The following is a 21,125-nucleotide window of genomic DNA, read 5'->3' on the forward strand; positions in this document are numbered from 1 at the left end:
GCTGTCAAATCTGGAACCTTTCAACAGCTCTAAAATATTAAGAGTCACACATTAATCTTTTTCAATTAGTCAAATCCTTTTAACATGGAATATATATCTAAGGCCAATTCTACATCAGTTTTTGGTTTTATACTACAACCCAGTATATAGTAAATATTTTGGTTAAAGAGTTATACAGGTACTACCCAACTGTGGATGCAGTTATACTGGTCTTAAGGTGCTATATACCAACATAGCTTGTTCTCCTTCCCCTGCAGAAATAGCTCTACCAGTATAAAGTACATCTATGTTGATATAACTGCATTTGCACTAGGGGGTTTGTGTTTTGTTGGTTTTTTTTTTACTGCTTTAACTGTATGGATGTAATTAAAATGGTATCACTTTTGCATGTAGACAAGCCTTGAGCATAGCTTGAACAAAGAAAGAGAAGACAGCTGTTTCATTTATAAGCAAGACAGCTTATGGCTGCAGACTTGCTGTCGTACAGTCTTGGAGAGCTTTTTTTTAATTATTATTATTTTTTTAAGAGTTACCAGTTGGCTTCAGGGACTAAAATTATGCACCTCCCATTTAAATCACCAGAAGTTTTGGCTGAGTAAGGACAAGATCAGCCCCAGTGGAGTTGTATGGATGTCAGTGATTGCCAAATTTAGTTTCTTGAACCTATTTGATGGAGCCATCAAACATCATTTGCTGTGGCCAACTTGCATAGGTAGGATGGTGGAGGAATGCAGTTGTCCTGCAGATCATACTGTATTAGTGACACTGAGATTCATTAACAATGAACACTGGATTTTAGTACAATCATTATAGCAATTCATTTTCTTCTCTTAGCATTCAGCTTTCATTCATTGAAAGTTTAAATTGTTATTGGGATCAAAGAGTTTTAATTTGACCCTTGGTTATTCAGTAGAATCCAATGATTATGGATATTAGTGTATGAATGAATAGTGTATCAGGAATGGTAACTGTGCACTGGTTATTCCTGGAAGTATATGCTGCTGAAGATCTGTCATAGGGTCTATCTATGCTACATTTTGTATGCATGTTAGGTTTATTTCTTAGAAAAAGAATTATCTCAGGTTTGGTGTCTTTGATAAGATTCAGCGTTGCTAAACAGCAGTGGAATTTAGGATGGTCTCGTGGTAAAGACATAGGATGGGGAATTAAGATATCAGGGTATTGCTTGCAACTCTGCTACAGACATCCTTTGTGACCTCTATGTAAAATGGGGATAATACTTACAATATGTCACAGGACGCCACAAGGCCTATTTCATTATTATTTCTGTGGTGCCTACAAACTACAATGATTTAAAATGCATTTGTGATGTTGCTGGAGTGTGGTGGGTTCTGAGCAACATTTGTAAACGTGAAGGAGAGCTATCCCAAAAAGAGTCGTCTTGGGGAAAATAAGCGATACCATCTGTCAACAACCCAAATTTGTTGTGATTGAAAACACTATTGTTGAGAGCACCTTAAACAATGACGTTTCATAGCACCATCTGGATACTGAAAACTATTTGGGCAATCTCATTCTACTGTGAGGAGTGCCATAAAAATGCTGAGCATTTCAGTAGAGTGACTGTTTTGACTTGGGTATTTTGTGAGATGTCTAATACATCTTTGAACACTTGGAAAAATAAGTATCAGTTAGATAAATCACCATAATATACTGCAGGGCTTGGATGGTGTGGCGGGAGGGGGAGTAGGGCAAGTTGTCTCACAGAGGCAGGATGAGGCATGGAAGAGGAGGGCAAGGAACGTAGGTCCAGGAAACAAGTCACTTGATTATGTGTCACTTGCTCACGCATTCAAGCTAGTGGTTGTGGGCAGGATGTTCCCTGTTCTGGATGTTTCTGTCTAAGAGGCTTATCTTCCCACTTCATGGTGTCTCCTTCTGAAACACAATCAAGAACTCCTCTTGGGATCCGCTTCTTCCTTCTCAGATTGCTGATTGTGGGCCTGGATTCTATTATCTAGAATCCCTTTGACAAAATACTGCTTAGTGATGCACCAGTACTTCCTCAACAACTTCACTGCAGGACTTTACCTCAGAGGTTAGGAGGGGATGAAGGGAAAGTTTCAAAACCTAGTTAGAATGAATATAGCTGTTCCATATATTGCCATATACTGAAGTGATATGCATGATGTAATGTAAGTTGTAAGTTACCATTATTTAACTTGCCCTTGGGTTTTACTTTTTTGTTTTATGCATGTTTAGAATGCTTGCAGTGTTTTGCTTTTTTTTAATGTGCAGTTTGGGTAAACATTGAATTTAAATTTCTTTTGCAAATTTGAGTAAGGCTTTTTTTCCATGTGAAATTTTGCACAGACTTGTGCCATGTTTACTCCAGGATAACTAGAATCTTCCCATTATACATATAAAATGATGGGGTCTAAATTAGCTGTTACCACTCAAAAAAGAGATCTTGGAGTCATTGTGGATCATTCTCTGAAAACATCCACTCAATGTGCAGCGGAAATCAAAAAGGTGAACAGAATGTTAAGAATTATTAAGAAAGGAATAGATAATAAGACAGAAAATATCATATTGCCTCTATATAAATCCATGGTACCCCCACATCTTGAGTGCTGCGTGCAGATGTGGTTGCCCCATTTCAAAAAAGATATATTGGAATTGGAAAAGGTTCAGAAAAGGACAACAAAAATGATTAGGGGTATGGAACAGCTTCCGTATGAGGAGAGATTTCATTTTGGAAAAGAGATGACAAAGGGAGGTTATGATAGAGGTCTATAAAATCATGACTGCTGTGGAGAAAGTAAATAAGGAAGTATTATTTATTCCTCACTGACACAAGGGGTCACCAGATGAAATTAATAGGCAGCAGTAGGTTTAAAACAAACAAAAGGAAGTATTTTTTCACACAGTACACAGTGAACCCGTGGAACTCCTTGTCAGAGGATGTTGTGATGGCCAAGACTATAACAGGGTTCAAAAAAGACCTAGATAAATTCGTGGAGGATAGGTCCATCAATAGCTATTAGCCAGGATGGGCAGGCTGGTGTCCCTAGCCTCTGTTTGCCAGAAGCTGGGAATGGGCTACAGGGGATGGATTACTTGATGATTACCTGTTCTGTTCATTCCCTTTGAAGCATCAGGCACTGGCTATTGTCAGAAGACAGGATATTGGGCTAGATGGACCTTTGGTCTGACCCAGTATGGCTGTTCTTATGGTCTGCCAAACTCTAGCATGTTTCACTTGTGAACTTTCTCCATCATGTTCATTTATGAGCTTATGTGAGGCTGTCCAGATAAATTTGAGTTTGAACTGCTTAAACTAATTGTCCTGGCGGAAGCCTTTCTACAATGAAAAATCTCCAGTAGACAAATGGAGGGGGGAGAAAATTCTTCTGTGTACTTTAGTGATAAAACTGGAATAGTGGGTGGCTGAGAAATTTCTTTGCAGAATTGACCACAGAAGAGCAGATTGAGATTGAATCTAAAGTAAAATCTTATCTGCAATTGAAAATTTATTCTGATCTTATCTTCCAAGGTGGATCACTTCAGCACACTGTTTAGTTTTGTGGTGGCCACAATGCCCCAGGCATAATGTTGAGGTCAGCAGAATAAATTGCTTAGATTTTTTCCATCAGCTTTATTAACGCAAGTTTCTTTTATTTTAATCTACTGTTGCAACCTGGTAATTCCAGGTCTAAACAGGGGTTAGTTATGCTGTCACAATGGCAGTAATGGTGGCACGCAGGTGCGTATTCCGAGCAGAGGCAGGATATTAATCAGAGACAGCAGATATGGGGTGGGAGCGGGGCTTTGTTTAAAGGCTGGGACAAACATTTTGCGGCCTTGTGGTTGATTTTGATTCCCATCCTTCTGTGAGCATTTTGACCTTCGCGGGGCACCCAGCAATTTCCAGCCTCACGAGTGGTCAGTTCTGTTTTTACAATCACATAAATGGCAGCCTCTGTCTTGAAGGTAGGAATTATGATTAGAGAAACAAGAGAAAAGAAAATGTGTTGTAGGGAGTGACACTGAGGTGTATCAATAGAGCTATGTGAGGAAGCCTGCATAATACTTACCTATACTGTGCCTGTATCATGTGAGTGCTGTTAGTTCCTCACTACAATAAGCATATATTTACTCATGAATGTTTAAATGGCAAGAGTTCTGTGGGGGTATTATTTTATATGATTAAATTATACCAGCCTTTTAAAAAACTTGTCTATTTAAACATACAAAAAAAAAGGGGGAGGGAATGGTTAGTTTATACCCTTCGATTAAGTTACAGATCTACTGCTGCAGAAGCTTTTAAAAATGTGTCCATAATAAGACCTATGACTATGTACATTTCTGTAGGAAAAACCTGCATGAACATTTCCCCTAGCGGTAATGAGCATAGACTGCCTAGGAATAATTTCTCTCGCCTTAAAAATATATATGTATGTGGAGACTTATGTATGTGAATTATTAATTATGAATAATTTTTATGTTAATTATATATGTGACTTTCTCTCTCTCTCTCTCTCTATATATATATATAATTTAATTCTGTGGAATTTTTTCCTGGATAGGTAGGTGACATAAATATTAGCACCATGCTAACAAAAGGTGTTAATTGTAACAGTCAGATTATTCTCCTACTCACACTTCTATTATTTGTATTTTCACAAGACTTCAAGGGCAATCTTCAAATGCAAGCTGACTCATTCTACCATTGGTGGGTGAAGATTTGGCCCGCAAAGACTCTCCAATATGCATTTAGCAAAAGAAAGTCTTCAGTTGCCCCCTTCTCCCCCTCTGCCAAAAAAAAAAAAAAAGAGAGAGAGAAACTGATCTGACCTGGTCCTGATCTAGAGAGATGCTGTTGGAACTTGTTTGGGACTCAGCCCCTCTCAGGATCAGATTTTAATATAGAAACACAAAAAGGTCCTAAATATCCTGCATAAAATTCAAGTAAAGTTCCCATTTATTTCATTGTGAATTTTGAGTGAGTTAGTACTGCTCATTCAGAGTCTGGAGAAAGGCAAACAAAACTACACATATAATTTTGAATGAAGGGAATTAGGAAGAAGGTCTGGTCTTGTGGATAAAGCACTGCATTTGGACTTGAAAGCAGGGTTCGTTTCCCAGCTCTGTCATAACTTCCCGTGTGACCTTGGACAAGTTACTTAATCTTTCTGTGTCCCAAATTTATGTTGTATCCCTTTCTTCCACCTTCTGTCTGTCTTGTCTGTGTAGATCATAAGTTCTTCATGGCAGAATCGGTCTCTTACTATGTGTTTGTGTTGTGCTTAGCACAATGGGGTCCTGCTGTTGGTTGTGGCCCCTAGGTACTATTATAATACAAATAATATTAATCAATGAGATTATTGTTTAAGACACATATACGGAATATGAATGTTGAACTACTGGGCAATGGAATCAGGACTAAAATTGCCCTCTAGATACTTAATCAAGCTGTTATGTGTGCAAAGGTTATTTTTTGCCCTGGCTTTGTGTCACCACTCAGATACTTGTATTTAGATACAGAGATAATTCATTGCACTTTATTTTTATGCAACTATCACTTTTATACTAACATTACATGAGTAATTGGATTTAAAAGATCAGATTTTTGTCAATTAAAAATAGGATTTTTTTAAAAAAATCCATGTAATTGATCGCTGTTTTTCACTCCAAGAAAAGCTCAGTAACATATTGAAGTAAATTAAAATTTAGTGCACAAAAATGTTAAAGGTGCATATTGCATAATGTTGTTTTTATAGTCTAGCTTAATGAAGTCTTTATGTGTAATGGTTGGACATTTTGAAGCAAGAGAAGTCATTGATTGTAAAATTGTTTATTTGATTCATGGACCAACTTATCAGTTTCTAGTTGGTCAACTTCAGGCCTGGAGAGCTACTTGAAATTGTTTGTTAGTAAATGCTACTTTATTAAAGTCCAGAGCCCACTGTAACTGAGTATACCTGTAATTTTAATATACAGTAAATGGAGGAGGAATGGTGCCATAATCAATTTCCATTATGATGTGTGACGTAGGGGAATGGGCAAACTTTGTGTTTTAAAAATGGGCTTTAATAATGTATGACACTTGAAGACAATATGTAATTGTGTATAATTTGTTAACTAAGAATACACATTTGAACTTCTAAAGGAGCAGGAAATATGTCTGCTATGAATTTGAAAGTGATTTCCCTAGGTGTACAGTGGCAGATGTTTAAGTCTAGTATTTTGGGGTGTGCCTGGAAAATGAATCTGCAGTGGAATAGATTTTGAAGTAAGCGTATTACAGCTACTCTGCAGGCAGCCCAATTTCTATTGTAGCATTAGTACCACTTGACTTGACTTCTTGATGACTCTTTCATGAAGTAGAATTCTGAGTTTGCCTTTCTCCCCCAGTACAAGCTTTGGTGTTTCTTGTCTCTGTTGGGGCAGAGTTAAGGTAGTGGTAGTGATCTGAGTGTGACTTTGACTTGTTGTGGAAGAGAAACCTTAATTTTGAATTCCCTAGGTTTCTAATTTTTTGTCTTGTTTATTCTCCTATGTAACCTGCTCTCAAACATTGATATGGACCGGCAACCTTAATTTCACCTTAACTTTGCTGTAAGAATTGCTGTGTAAAAACAAAACAAACAACCCCCACCGCCCCCCCCCCCAAAAGTTCCACTGGAGAAGAGCCCTGTTCCTTCAGAAGTTTGCAAGGAGGGCGTCCCAATCCAGCAGCTTTTCAAATATCACAGGGTTGGGGGGAAATTATACACCCTAGCTCTGCTGCCCATGAAGTGTCCTGCTAACCACCATCCACTGGAGAGGGATTCTGATGCTGCAAATATGCTAAGATCCATACAAAATGAGTCCACCTCCTAAGAACCAGAGAGTGAGGGCTTCCCTTATGCATAACTTGGGATATGCATCAAAATGCAGCTCCCCTCCTATCAACTGTCTAATGTCCTTAGAACTGGGATCTCCAAAGACTTGGAGGTCTGCAGAACTATGGAGAGAATCATCACTCCCCTCTACTGCTTTCCAGCAGGGGTCCCATGGAGTAAAGAGACACACCTTACCTCATCCTTCTCCCTGAGGAGATGGTCCTGGGTATGAAGACTCCTCCCTCCATCTCCCTGTGAGCCTCAGAAGGGTCTTTAGCACCTTGACAGCCTCCAGCCCCAGTGAGCCTTTAGAGGCTCATGGCCCAGCTGCTTCCCCCCTGAGCCACAGAAGGTTCTTCAGAATTGTCCCAAATCAAGATAATCCCATAGGCCCTATGTGAAGGATGTCAGGCTGATATGAAGTATTTTATCAATACAGTATGTGACCTGGTTATTAGGGTAGTTACCGTATGGGTATATTGGGTTTATTAGAATATTTAATGTATAGATATGTAGGTTTAGGTTAATAGCAGGGCTGTTAGGAAGCAAGCAAGAAAGCAACACAATGGATCTAGATAAGCAACCTCCGAATAAACGTGTTGGGGGATCATTTGGGACACAATGCCTGAGCTATTAGGTGCAAAGATGCTACTTCCAGGCTCAAGCTAAAGTAACACAGCTTTTTTTGCCAGGGCTGAGGATAAACAGATCAAAAGGACTGTAACAGTTAAAAACTCTTCCTCTGCCCAGAGTGGGACTGCAGATATCAGGGAACTGTTTGCGTAGAACAGACTAACATAGACAGATTTCTGCTTGGGGGTCTGAAGCAGTTAGCCTTCCTAAGCATCTGGGGGATGGTGAGCTTTAAGAAGAGAGATGTACTCATAGCCCTTTTCATTGGTGCTGGAACTAGAGGTGCTGGGGGTGCTACCGCACCCCTTGGCTTGAAGTGGATTCTATTATATACAGGGTTTACAGTTTGGTTCAGTGGCTCTCAGCACCCTCACTATAAAAATTGTTCCAGCACCCCTGGCCCTTTTATTATTTTAAAATTCCTTTTCTCTTATGCTTTAGTGTATTCTGACTGTTAAGATTATACAATACTTTGTCTGAGAAGACTCTCAGATCACCTCTATTGACCACTGGCTACAACCTCATGAAGGGAAGATTTGCAGGTGCTGAACGTTGTTGGGCCTGCTGATAAGCACAGTTGAATCACGGTGCTGTAACCTGGGGCCTGGTCTAAGAGTAGGAAAATTACAGGATTACATCCTGAGTGAGGTGAAGGCATGGGGCCTAGCCACCTGAAGGTGTGCACTGAGAGAGACCAGAGGGGGTCAAAGGTGCAGCTAGCCCTGTAACCATGACTCTTTAGCTGGGCTTGTCCCCTCTTCCCCAACTTTCCTTAGAAGGCTTTTCAGAGACCACCACTTCCATCTTTAATAGGCTCCTAATCCCATCACACACCCCGCACCACCTATAGATTCATCTGCCATTCCTTGCCTTGTGAGCTAAAATAGGACTATGAGGGACATGGTGATTTAAATCTTGCTGGGTGTTCTCCCCTATTGTAAGACCTAAGGAGGTCCATGGAAAGAGGAGGAATGCCCCTCTAAGCTCCACCCCACAAGAAAGGTGCCAGAGAGACATCCTAGTGAGGGGGCATTCCTGCACATATTGCCCACCTTGGTGTATGCAGGAGATCTGGAGAGGGAAGAACCCATTCTCCCCCAGCACTACCAGGCTACCTCCTGCTGTGTTCTGGCCTATTCTGTGGCATTCCCAATGAGCTAAACATTGGGGAAATTACTATGGCACATCTGCCCAGGTGATCTATGTTTAATTCACAGGGAATGCCACAGAATAGGCCAGAGCATAGCAGGAGGGGTACTGGGGGAGCCAGTATATTTGCCAACTAGATTTAATCAATTAAACTTTACTTTTGTAATCTCAGCTAGGGCAGTCCAGTAAACTAAGTTTCTTTTGGCTACAAATTGCCAAAATTTACAAGACCTTTTAAACTCTGAAAACCGTTGTTTCCGGAGTCCTAATCCAGGAGCCATTTGGCTCTGAAGAAAGTATCCAAACCACCTACATAAAGCCTCATTTTGCTCTTGACCTCTTCACTGTCTCAACTTCAAGCCCTCACCAATCACCGTAGACTCTGTGACCCCTGATCCCTACTTTTGGCCCCTTTAATGTTATTCCCTTATAACCCATTGGTGCTGCTACCCATTGCTGTCATTCAGTTGCAAATAGTTTCCTTCATGTGCTAAAATATTAGTATTATCCTGTATCATTCCTTGTCTTGACCTTTGGAAATTTTTTCCCATGTTATGTCATTGATTGTTCTACAATGTTTTCAAAGGAGGTGCAAAGAGGTGGAGGAGGGGGGCAAGGGAAGAGCAGAAATTGTCAGTTGGATTGGTGTTGCTAAGAAACATTTCCAACATTTTCAAATAAACAAATCTTTTTAGTCGAGATTCCAGTTAGAAGTGGGATCTCTTCACCACTAGTCTCCGCTCCAGATCAACATTTCCTAAAAGACGCTTTTTATCTGTCCCAGTATAAAGGTCAGATTTGTCATCTATATTGCAGAAGCATATATATGTGTGTGTATGTATGTATGTATGTATGTGTGTATGTATGTGTGTGTATATATATATATATATATATATATATATATATATATGAATGAGAGAGTATGTGTATGTGTGTGTGTGTGTGTGTGTATATATATATATATATATATATATATATATATGAATGAGAGAGAGAGGTTAGGAAAACAGTAGAGTTGTGAGAAGAGTGTTTTTTAAAATTGTTGTTTTAAAATTATTTATACAGTGCCCCAAAGTGCACGAGTTTCTTTACATATCAAATAAAGAGATGGAGGCAGATCCTCAGCTGGTGTAAATTATCGTTGGTCCATTGACTTTGATGGAGGTATGACAATTTACACCAGATGAGGATCTGCTCCATACTCTCTCTTCTGAAGAGTTTACACACTAATCTTAGAAGTGAGCCAGAGTGAGAGCAACCAACAGTAAAAGACAGGAGGTGAGACTGAACAAGAGTTACAGTAGTAACCCAAGTGTGAGTTTACTCAGTTACAAAGAATGCACATTTTCATCCCCGTAATGAAGAAAATTATAGGAACATCAAATTGATTTTCCTATTAACAAACCTCAGTTGTTTCATCAGCTTTCCTGATTCTACCATTCTTACTCAGGCAAAAGTCCCATTTATTTTAAAGGAGTTTTGCCTGCATATAGGGAAAGTAGGATCAAAAGAAAAATTCAAAAAGCCCAAAAGAAAATTTCCATAAACATATGAGAAACATTATTAATTGCTGATCTTTTTACATACAATAAAGCAATGCCAGAAATTTAATTGTTTTGGTAATATGCTGGGTCCTCCACACACAACTGCTTACTTTGTCCATTACGTTTTTGGAAACCCTCATTACGTTTTCGGAGTGGAGTTTGCAAATAATAATATGAAGCCCTAGTTTGCTATCAATACTAGCACAGCCTCTAAAACACTCCCAGGTTTTCTTCTGTAATTCCATATTCCAGAATCCTTTGACAGTATTCAAGAATCCCTTATTCTTTATATGCCACAGCACTATATCTGTAGTATGCAATAATTAGTTGGTATATTTTTTAAAAGCTGTTTGCCTATGGTCAGAGTAGGTGTTTACACTCAAGTTAAATAAATGTGATAATCTCACATTTTAAAAGTGTATTAAATAATATAATTTGTACATTCTCACTGAAAAACACACATTCCATATTCCCCAATATTATATATTCAGTAAACCTCTAACATGGCAGTTTTCTCTGCAACCATAAGAACTACAGAATCGGGGGGGGGGGGGGGAATGAGTTCTATAGAAAAATCTATGACTGCTTAGCACATCTTTACAAACCCCTTTTGGGTTGTAACCCTAAGGTGGAAAATTACCATAGTAAAGGAATGAAATAAATATTTTTTTTCTGATCGGAAGATAGCAGGGGGAAAAGCAATGCTGAGTCAAGAATACTTTCTTTTTGCTCATAGTATTCTGCTTTTTAATTCTAACAACCACAGCCATGGACGGTTTTGCTCTTGAATGTGAACATCTCCTATTTTAACTTATTTTTTAACGAGGCTGTCCACTTTGGGCATAAATTCCTATTGCATATGTTAGATAGCTCATTGAAAGGGCATGTAAAATACGAATATACAGAACTGAAACCTCACAATCAGACATTTCAGATCATAGCCTGAAACAGTTGCAGCTCTATGTTGTTAAAATATCAAATTGAAATAACAGCAAAGTAGTAAATGAGACTGGGATAAAATCCTGCCCCCTTCTGTGGGGCTATGGAGGGTTCTGCCGGTAGCCGAACTGGTGCTATTCTGCTGCTCATGGGACAGGTGCCAGGATTTCGGGAGCCAGACAGGGGTCTACACACCGCTTTTGGCATGCAACCGAGCTCTGTGGGGGCGTGCTGTGTGTTTCAGTGCAGTAGGATTTTGGATTAGAGTGAGCTGGTGAGCTGCAATGGGTTGATTATTTCCCCACACAGTGTTTGGGCACAGTACTAGTGCAGGCTGCTGCATCCTGAGGGATTGGTTTCCTTCCCTTGCCCCTGTTTCCTGTGCCAATCACAGCTATTGGAGGGGGATTTGCCCCTTGGCATTTTGCAAATAGATACAAAATATTGCTCAATAACTTCTTGCTATTGTATACATAAATAATTCAGTTTGGGAGAATATGGTCCTATAGTTCGTTAAATTATTGCTTCCTTGGGCTCCAATCCTGCAAACATTTACACACATGCTCATCTTTACCCACGAGTAGTCCAAGTGTGTATGTTTGCAGGACTGGGGCCTTAATTTACTCTGTATATTGTTACACACTAAACTACAGTAGCAGCATAAATTTTATTCTAGGAAAGCTACCCTATGTGCAGGGATGTAGAGTAGTTCAAGAGTCTATTGAGAAAACTAAATCTGGTCAGGTAATATGAATTGAATATTTCCATAATTTACTGGAATACATTCATTCACAACTGGATAAATAAAAGAAACAATGTGGGCATTAACTGAAATTAGAATTTATTCAGAGTCTGAGATAAAAACCAAAATACTCAGGCACTGGTAGCGCACAAGTGATAGACGAAGGTCTTTTTATGTTTATGATTAAATCTTAGGAATTATTTTTAGAAAATAGAAATGTAAAACCTTTTTTACACATGTGTTTAAATATCACAAGTCAATGAATTTTTAAAAAATGTTGAATTTACTATATGTCCTCCTATTTGTACCAGAATACATTTGATAAATAATATTTATAATACTTCTGTAATTCCTTCTATCTGAAGGTTTCAAAGAGCTTCACAAACGTTGGGCCTGATCCTGCAAACTCTTAAGCATGTGAGTAACTTTACACATGTAAATAGTCCCATTAATTTAGGCCCTGGTCTTGTAAAGACCAACATATCTGCTTAATGTTTTGCACAGTGAGAAGTCACCTTAAAGTCAGCGGGACTCCTTAGACTGTGTAAATGTAAGCATGTGCACAAGTCTTTGCAAGATTGGGACCCTTAATGCAAGTCCTTTTTATGCATAAGGATTGCTTGATCATCAGGTAAGCAATCTAATTAAGTATCCTGACAACCCTATAAGATAGGTAAAATAGGATAATCTCCATTTTACGGATAAGACTGAGAACCCAGAAGGTGTAGGTCTGACTTTTGACAGACATATTTTTGCATGCACCCAATGTAAGCATACAAATCACAATAAATGTGCCTAAGCTGGGGTTGAAAAACATTTGGCCAAAGTTACTTGGTCAAAATCACTCCATCCGTCTGTAGCAGAACCAGGAGTAGAATCCACATCTGCAGACTCTCAACTTTAGGCAAAAAGAAAAGGAGTACTTGTGGCACCTTAGAGACTAACAAATTTATTTGAGCCTAAGCTTTCGTGAGCTACAGCTCACTTCATCGGATGCATTCTTAGGTAAGGCTTTCTCTCAAATTCATGTTAAATAATTTGCCATTTTTCAAAATGACACTGGTTAATAAGACTGTTGCTGTTTTGTGGTATTTTATGATATTCACTAGATTATCATACACAGTGAAGGTATAGAGCTGAATGTGGACCTTTTTTGTGTAGACACCTAGCACCTGGGTTACAGAGACAAACAGTTTCACACCCAAAAGGAAAACTTGGAACTGTAGATTGTTTAATGCACAGATCTTGTGCTGTAGTTGCAGCGTTCAGAAGTCCTTGTTGTTATGAATGTGCATTATGAGTATATTGTACACAGTCCTGGTATGCAAATGTGTAGCATTCAGAGAAGTGAAATAATTCTGTATTATTATTATCTTTGTAAATTACATCTTAAGAGTTTTTTGAGGACTTTATGACGGCAGTTTTCTATAGTCACACACAGCGCAAAGTGTTTCTTTCATTATTAACAATAACTGAGCCAATGAAAATGCTTTTAAATATACACCAGGCAAGCAGTTATCCAGCTCTTCCTTCTTACCATCCACAAGCCATCTTTTAGCATCTTATAAACCAGCATATAAAATAGCTTTGTAAACATCTGCTTTTCATTGTTAATTGTCAGGGAAAACTAGAGATTTAAATGCTTCTTTTGTAGCACTCCTTAATCCTATCAAGAAGAATAGCTCTAGATGTTTCTTCTTTCTCTACTGCAGATAGCTACTTCAGTCTCTCTTTTTTTTAAAAAATAACATTGTTAGTTTTCATTTATGTGAAGATGACTTATTTCAAGCCTCAAATAATTTCAGAGGTCTTGGATATAAAAAGCTGTATGGCAACTCACTAAATGTATCAAAATTCTTATATATTTCCTGATCACCATTAAAATATGTTAAATAAGAAATCCAATATATTTTTCTCACTAAGTGTTGCTCAGTATTTTCCTCCATAGTCTCCCTATTGAATTGGATATTTTTATGAAACATGTAATAGGAGAAATCAGAGTAAATGTTGGTGCTCCATAACGTAGCAAAAGACAGATAAATCAAGAGCTAAATCTTCTTACATCATCATAGTGTGATTATTATTTTTAAAGAACACTGTCTTTATTTTGGTAAACTTTTCTGTTCTAATAATCAAGTCAGTAATGCCAATTGAGTGTGTCTGGCAATGATTTACTTAAGGTAGCATTCATAACACACAGTAGCTGCATTATAGAGGAAAAATAAATCTATTCATGTTACGTTTCCTACCTTGAAAAAAATATTAAATTGTGTTATGGCTCTGGATCTGCAATGTTAAACTTTTTTTCCCCCTTATACATACAGAAAGAGTATTCATGGTTTAAAAATTATTGTTTAATACTTCACATTTCCTAAACTGGACTTGATCATACCTTTTTTAAATATGACCAGATCTGGTTCACTGAGCACTGATAATTTTTCAGTAAGTAAATGTTCTCTCAGCTTTCTTTGAAATAAAATTCTACTCAATTGCATACTGAGTTGTAATTTTAACAATAAGTTGTATCTCACATTGGTTTTTTTAAGCAAGTAATAATTTGAAATGTGCTGTTTCCTATTTATATTTCTTCTTCCTTGCTCTTCAGTCTACTTTTGGAACTTGTTTTATAGAACTGGTGTAGACACAGACTTTATCATCACTGCATGGAAAATTAATTTAAATGACATATTGTTGCAGTTTCTATGACAACCATATCATGATGCTGATGCTCTCAAACATTTATAAACTACAATTTCAAGTATGCTAATGACAGTGAACAGGGTTGACATTTATTTACTTAATGCTCAATTTAAAACTATACTTCCTCTACTTTGTCAAAAGGCAAATTACAAGAGAATATACTTTCGCAGTTTTGCAACTGAATTCTTATTTTTATGTAAACATTTTTTGTTTTAACTCTGCTACATATTATAGTCAAAAACATTATTGCATCAAAACAAGGACAAACTATATACCAGCTATTAAAAAACTTTACAATGTAATATTCCAAAACAACTGTCAGAATTTACTACATACAACATTGCTATATTTTGGAGTAAATAAAGCACATTTAGTCTTATCTGTGCAGTCATAGGTCCCAGTCCTGCAAATACTTATGCATGTGAGTAGCTTTGCTTCCCTGGGGGGGCTCATATATAAATGTCTGCAGAATCTGGCCCATAATGACAGAATAATAAACCATCCTTTAAAAAGTCGTTTATTCTATTATTTAAATATTAAGAAGCTGACTTTTTCTAAATTGCATGATTTTTGCATATTAAATACACATCTTCAGTGTGACTATGTGATTGTATTAATCTGGAGCCTTTTTGAATGTCACTGAGTAGAAAGGGCTTGACTATGCACTCTGTTATTCAGGCAATATTCATATTGAGGTTGGTGGATGTTTTACTTGAATCAGAAGTGTAGTACCAATTTAAGATAGCTTGTTTCAAGTTAGTTTATAGCTATAGGTTGTAAAGATTTACACAGAAGTTTTGCTGTCATAACACAATTTTATGGATTTTAACTTGCCCTGGTAATAAACAAAGTGTGCTTTATATTATGAATGTATATTATTTCGTGCATGTGACTTGTCGATCATTGACACAGATAAGAAATAAAACACTATGAGCCAAATCCTGCAGTGTTTACTCTCAGCAAAAGTCCTAAAGCAGCCAGTATGAGGTTGAATTGAGTAAGGACTGCAGGATCAGGCCCTGAACTTGGTACTAGCCGATAAGAAAAGTTATGAATAATTGAATGTTAAAAATAGATTGAAATTGTCACATTTCAGTCTAAAACTATCCAATACTTTCAGCAGTTTCTACCTAACGTTTCTGGTTTAGAAAACCATTTACAAAATGTAGCCACTTATCAATAGATTGGTAAGTGACTGACTTGCTTTTGACCCAGTTTTGTTTGTCTCAGCAAGTTCCAGCAACAGACTGTGGTGAAAAAATTAAAATAATATTCTTAGAAGTGAAGAAGGAAAGGAAACAGCCTTGCAATATTTATTTATAAATTTAATGCAAAACTCATCTGTTTAGTAAAACTTAATGTCTTGTTTTTGTCCCCCACTTCATGATCTTTTTTGTATATCTATTCAACTACTTCAATATTTCTAACCCTGCTAATAAAAAAGACCCTTCCTAAGTACACAGAGCCTGATCCATCAGTCTTTAACTCAGGCTAAACTCCCACTGTAATAATTGACAATGACATGGGCCTAACAGGATCAGGCCCATACTGTAGCAAATCCACAAGTGCATCTTTAAATCAATGTAATATGAAAGTGCAAAGTGTTGTTATGAATAGTATGGGATACAGAACCATTGTCCTATACCTGACAATCACTTTTCTTCCTATTATGTGGCATACATATGTGACTTAGTGGCAGTGCCTGTATTTACAATGTAGGCATGCCCTCAGTTCAAAGATAGCTGTGTGTATTTGTTCTCTCATTTGAGCTTTTCTTTCTTTTCTTTCTTTCTTTCTTTTCTTTCACCAATTGTTCACGCTTTTGTGATTATATCAGTCTCTTTAAAACATATTTTTTTCTCTTTTGATGCATGAAACAAACACACACCAATGGGGTAAAGCATAGGTGTATCTTATAGACAGTATATAAGTGCTCTACTTACGTGCTTCATTTTGCATCCTAATGTGCAACATTAGATTAGGGCATTGCCACTAAGAAATAAGGAACTCTGTGGACTGATAAACACTTGGAATTTTCATAGTGCATCAGAGTAGCCCTATTTAACACAGGCTTTTTAGTAACTGGGGGTTTGGGAAAAAATATTCAGTAACAGTCATATTTACACCAGTGATCTACACTTAGCTCACTGGACTATAATATGAAATATGGGAACAATAGGTTACTTAGTACCTGCTAGAGGGTGCTTTAATCCTGTCTTCCCTCCCAACCCTTTCCGTGTTTGTGTGTGTGTTTAAATGAGGTAGTATTTCTTTTTGCCTTTCTTTCTTTATTAAATAATAACATTTTAACAAAGTCAATTTAAGTACCCCAGAACTATATCTCCCAGGAATATCATATAGTAGAACAGGCCACACAGGTGTATGCTGCAGGAGCATGTGACAAAATATGTTGTAATGATGGTTGTGAGTCTCTAATACATGGCCTTTAAAGTCTACTGGAATATCAGTGTTAAATAATTTATCTCAAGGTACATTTTTGTATCTGTTAAGGTATTTTACCCATAGTTTCAGAGGGGTATACAAATGGAAGTTACAAATTAGTTTTTACCAAGAAGAAGGGCTCAGACAAATCTAGTAGCTGAACTACTCAGAGTGGGAGTATACAGCTTCTTTTTAGCTGATATTTTTGCTTCTTCAGCAGTCACATTAGTTAGTCCCTCTGTTTCTGTACCTGCTATGTATCCGGAATTCATTGGTAGTGTTGATTCTAGTCACTCTCATTAAATGAAGTTTGAATTCTTCATTCAATTAGCCGAGTTTCTTACCACCCTTCTCAAGATTCATTTGTAGGAGACACTATTGCACTAGTCCAGACTGCAATTAAAAAAGTTTGATGACTGTACATTTGCCAGGGAAGTTACTGCTCTTCCAGTTAAGAGTGACTCGATATGATGAATGCTTTGCTGTGGTTCAGAAAAGACATCATTCCCCAAAAGGAGACCACCAGCTACAGTAGGTCTCAGTTTCTCAAAAGTCACCGTGTATTTTTTTTTCTTGATCTCGATGTAAACTTAGTGAAAGCAGGGCTGGCAGTTTACACGACGCCATCACGTATTTCCATAGCTTCCAGGTAGAACAAGACCGGTTCCATGACATTGTTTTGTTGTGATAACTTTCTTATGTCTGGCCAGTTGAAAATAGACAAACCCAGTGTGGTAATTATTGCCCTCTACCTAAGCCAAGCCTTGACCCTAGGAGGTCCCTTATAGGTCACAGCAACGTGTTTCCATAATTCCTCTTTCATTCAAACCATTCAGCAAAGATTATAAACGAGACTCAGCCCCACCTCCAAATCGAGAGACAAACTGAAAGGCTCCAGGGAAACCTGGGCAGTGCACTTGCCCTGAATTTGCTTAGAGTCTGGGGATCTGGTGGGGAAGCCAGAGATGCTCTGAGGCCCGTGCTCTGAGGATGTGAGGGGAAACTTCCTTGCGTGAGTGGGACTGTATAAACCCTCGCTCCCCAGGTTACTTTGTAAAGATGGGTAAAGAGGTGTTCTCTCTATCAGGCGCTGGTTTCTGCGGTGGAAACCATCGTTGGTGTGGTCCACAGTACAAAAGGTGTAGAAGCGAAGCGGGATTTGTGAGCAGATGGTTGGGAAGCGAAGTAGTGGATGCGTTTCAGTATTTCTATCCCCACTTCACCTCCTCAATTTATATAAATCTCTCTGCATATGTTTTCCCGAGTCCATCAATGTGGCTGAAAGAGAGGGAAGATCCTGATTGATCCTCCCCTTATCCTAAGTTCATTAGCAGAGCCATTAGAACTGGGGTTGCCAAGACGAGATTCTTCGATGACTTTCCCGATGCTACTGATACTGTTTGTTTTGCTTTGCAAAGTGCTAATCCGAAAACTCCTTGGCAGGCTTTTGCCTTGGCTGCCTTATTTGCGCTGACCTCAGGGTGGCGTTTTAAGCACATAAACAAAGCCCAGGCAAGCAGAGAGACTGGCAAGTGTGGCTACCTTTATTGGAATAACAATTCCATTAATGTTTTGGATAAATCAAACCTGCCTATTAAAAACGGTATAAAGTATAAAAGCTGCAAGTCTTCCGTATAAATGGAAAGGATTTTAATTCAGCCGGCTCTGTGCACTTCTGAAAGTTCAGAACTAGGGGCAAGGTCCGTTTATCAATCTTAATCTCACCTGTTTTTACAGGAGTAGTTTACAAAGAACGTGTAAAGCAACAGATCAAGATTTTAAACTCTAACTACATGTTAGCAGTAATGATGGGAGGGAGAAACATCCCTAAATTGCGATCCTGTTTACACCGGACCGTGTCTCTCTGGACCTGAATTGCATGGAGAGAATAAACACAATATAGAGTCATCTTACCTCCGAGACGAAAGGGCAACTTTAGAGGAGGAATAGGGGAACAAATGTAGCTATCGTCCATCCCATCCTAGGTCGGTTCGTCGCAGGGCTTTCTTACCAGCACTGCCTTCTTCTGACTAACTTGGATCAGATCTCGAGCGTGTTTTCCCTCCCTCCCTGTCAGACATTCCCTAAACTCAGCCTAGGACAAATCCAGAAGTCAGTCACAGCGTTTCTAGTCAATCGCTGTTGGTGCAAATCCCTTACAGCTTTTTTTAGCCCGAGCGTGGAACAAATTGCCGATCACAATGACTTTTTGTAAGCCTCTGTTTGAGCTCTAAAAGCAGGTAAGGCTGCCATTCACTGCAAATGATCCATGCTGCATTTGTGGAGCGCACTGTGATCCGCTGTTCACTAGGGGGGAATGGACCTGGAGGGGATCCACTGCATCACTTTACTCCATTGCATTGTATTGTCACTGATCACTCTCTCTGCTTTTGTGACCCTCACTCCAAGCATTTTCAAACCCATCCGGAATAAGTTCAGATCCTCCCCCTTAGTTTACACTGGAGATGTCAAAGGATTAGGTAAATGCAACTTTATTTGACCGTGGAGTTTACAGACCCTGGGATCCCTCCGCTCTTTGGCCTGATTCTAATTCCATAGCGGTAATTACCCTTCGTTTCTTTAAGTGCAATAGATTTATTGCCTTAGAGACGATGCACAGTTTGATTGAATTATTCATTTTTTTTCTTTGGTGTAGACTGCATCTGGGGACTCTGATGTGACGTGTAGATTTTTTTTTTCAGGAACAAAGGGAATGTGGAAATGAAAGAGAGAGGGAGAGAGAGGCTGGCAGATGTGATGAGATGCGGTGAAGGTGTATCCAGCTTGGCACTCCCACTCCTCTCATTGCAGCCCTGGGTGACTCTCAGGCTAACACAAACAGCTTTTCTTCCGCAGCCTGCCCTCTGTCACTGTAAGTACAACAGCCTTCTCTTATCAGCATGCAAATTCCAGCCACTCACTACCTTAGCCTAGTGTTTGCACTTTAGATTTACAGAGGAGACCTTTAAGATGAACTTTCCGAGACAGGAAGGGGTTTCATGTCAAACTTGCTTTTATTTTCTTTGTAAAAGTTTATGTGGTTTGCCGGTTTTGGGGGCGGGGGGGTTGTTGTTGTTGTTACTGCGGCTTTGCTTCTCTGTCAGGATGATGCACAGTTTCAAATGAAATTAAAATGTTCCTTTGATCTACTTCCGCCAAAAGGACAATACATTGTGTTAGCAAATGACGACTTAAGGAATTCAGAGTTTTCAATTGGGTCCTTGCTAAAATGTAATCGGTTCTCCCCCCCCCCCCGTTGTTGTTTTTTTTTTTTTAAAGAATATCACCCAAGGGTGCTGTTATTGGGGAACTCAAATCATCTGATGGGTTCGCCAAGAGAAACATGTAGTAATTTTGGTATCAGTTTAACAAAACTTTTCTCCCTGTAGGATAAGTTTTTAACTCCTTTTCCTTTACCTCTCCCTCTTTCTCACACTTAAAGTTTGAACACTTTTTTTTTTTTTTTTACAACGTATAAAAAGTCGTCCTTGTCGGAGTGTCACCAGTGAATTTATAAGCATGCCCACTAATTGTCCGGAATTAAGAAGAGGGCTGTTATTGCTTGGTGAATGACTTCTAATATAGAATTGCTTGCCCTTTGTATAAAAACTTTAGACTATACCAAGAACTCTATAGAAGTCCTAGGTTTGCTCATCTTCTCTAGGAGGTGGCACAACAACACAGAGACACAGGTTGCTTTGCATGTTGGACACTGTTTTCCATGCCTGTATTAGATGAGTGGCACAGCACAAAATGCAGTGACAGCTGTGAACAGGTAAGGGCTCCAACGTAGCTGAGTGCCTCTAATTTCTGCACTCTAGAAGCGAGAAAGGAACCACAGCACGAGATGTTCAGCATCCTTCTTCAACATCTGGCTGCGCTGCTGTGGCTAGCCTTAGCCTTTAGCAGTGAGAGGCAACCAGAGTAATTTAACGAGCTGTAAACTTTTGTTAATACTAAAAATAAAGGCTGTTTTCTGTCTTCCACTGCATATCTAAACAGCATATGATCACTTATTCAGTTTGCAGAGAGATAAATACACAATTGTTATCCGCAGAGCACCCCCCCCCATATTTACATACAATGCACAGTGAGACTTTTTTTTTTAATGCGGTCCATCTTTTACCT

General features: G+C 38.6%; 1 protein-coding gene across 1 annotated transcript in view; it reads left to right on the forward strand.

Moving 5' to 3' along the window:
- The first annotated feature begins 12,743 nt into the window (after positions 1–12,743).
- The window catches only part of SOX6 (SRY-box transcription factor 6), a 469,848-nt gene continuing 461,466 nt past the window's right edge, over positions 12,744–21,125 (forward strand). Inside the window, exons 1-2 of the mRNA XM_074954950.1 lie at positions 12,744–12,860; positions 19,700–19,869. The gene's annotated coding sequence lies outside the window, so the exon portion shown is untranslated. The remainder of the gene's footprint in view (positions 12,861–19,699; positions 19,870–21,125) is intronic.

The sequence above is a fragment of the Natator depressus genome, chromosome 6, assembly GCF_965152275.1.
Source record: "Natator depressus isolate rNatDep1 chromosome 6, rNatDep2.hap1, whole genome shotgun sequence".
NCBI lineage: Eukaryota > Metazoa > Chordata > Testudines > Cheloniidae > Natator > Natator depressus.